Below are 1,920 nucleotides of genomic sequence, written 5' to 3' on the forward strand. Positions count from 1 at the left end.
GCTGAGTGTCTGCTCTTCTAGCTGGTGTCAGACTGACTGAATGTAGTTTTTTCACTCGGTTCAGGAACAAAGACCACGCCTCGAACACATCCCATTTCCGCCCAACAGTAAAAACACACCTGATGCAGTCTCTTTCCCTTCGACTAGTGATGGTGAAATCAAGCTTAATAAAGCATTAAACCACTTTGACACACCTGCTTCAAGAATGACACACTGCTTCGAAGCATTTCATACAGTCAGAAGAGTGACATCTGCTGGCTGTGTGTCAGAACTTCATCTAAGTGGAAGACCTGGAAAAGCCTCAAGACTGCCTGTAAGAGGCCTCACTCCCGGTAGTCACGTGATTGTGGGCGTGATGAAGCAGGGATCGAAACACTGCCTCGGAACACTTGCGCTTCAAAAGATCAACACTGTGTCGAGCAAACTGGCTCAAACATAACATCACTACCTTCGACACATTTCTCACATCGACTGACGTGCACTTCACGTGTAACCACAGGCTTACCTCAATCTAAAAGTAAGACAAACTCTAGTTTTTATTTAGCCTGGTTCCAGACCATAGACCCCGTCCACTCAACTGAGTAGGCTTGTATCTCTGGTCTGGCATACTTCAATGAATTTGCGATTTATCTCGTCCAAACGATGGACGGACCAATGAACGCTGGGGGTCTAGCGATTAGCCAATCAGTGCCACGCTGATATTAAGCTGTACGCCGGTGGGTAACTGGTGAGGATAGCAACAATGGTGACCGCTACAGATCCTACAGACCAAATTAACGATGCTATCAAGGTATTTCGCCACTACTTGCGTTAATGGAGGACCAAATTAAGGAAGCTGCTAAACTGGATTTAACGGCGATGCAGCTGGGCGTGCATGACGACGGAGACATTTTAAACAGGCAATGCTTGCTTGTTTTCGGCACCCCCAAGGCATGGATACTAATGACGTCAGGTTCTGGGTGAGTCGCTGATCTCTACTGATTGGTTAGGGAAAAATCAAATTCCCTCCCCCTTGTAAATCGCCTTCAATGGAAGCCATGTCAGACTGAAGGTTCTGGGAGCTTCAGTCTGACACTCAGGCAAGTTTTTATTGTATCAATTAATCAACTCACCACGGATCCAGAGCTGCAGAACAATCCTTCTGATCCACACAAAATCCACCCAAAGGCGATTATCCTGGAGTCATATCATTCCCGCAGCAGTAGGATTACAGACAAACTTCCAGGCAGAGCCGCGAGCGTTCCGCGGCTCCCATACCTCTGCCTTGCCAGCTCCTCCAGGGTTTTCCCTGGCTCAGAAAGGAGCTTTGGTGGTGATGTCTGCGCGTGCTGCAAAATTTTGGGGGTATACATTTACAGATCACCGTCAGCTAGGGCTGGGTGATATGGACTAATAGTCATATCTCGATATTTTTTAGCTGAATGGCGATACTCGATATATATCAATATTTTTTCTGTGACGTAATTAGGGTTTCCCACAAAGCATTATAGCATAGCGTCCCTGTTCAGAGGCAAACCCTTAAAAAAAAAAAGGTCAGTTATAAGTTTAAGCCACGTGCCAACTGTCACACAGGCACCTTTATTAACAGAGGTCACTGCACAATATCAAAATGTTTAAAACAAATTGAACAAAAAAACTGTCTTCACATATGAAAAAATGCTTTTTGAATTAAAAGACAAAAAATCCCTTTCCTGCATGACAAAAATACACACAGTAGCCTAATTAATTTGAATACACTGTGTAAATACACTGTGTTACAATTTTGACAGTATCAGTAAACAGCTTTGTGGTCTGAGCAGTATGTATATGATACACTCCTCACACATATGGCGCTGTTATAAGTGGTGGAAGAGATTTGTCGGGCTCAACACTTTACCCCCAATTTCCACATACTCCGTCAGCGCCTAATCAGCAGATACG

The sequence above is a fragment of the Epinephelus fuscoguttatus genome, linkage group LG16 (assembly GCF_011397635.1).
Source record: "Epinephelus fuscoguttatus linkage group LG16, E.fuscoguttatus.final_Chr_v1".
Taxonomy (NCBI): Eukaryota; Metazoa; Chordata; class Actinopteri; order Perciformes; family Serranidae; genus Epinephelus; species Epinephelus fuscoguttatus.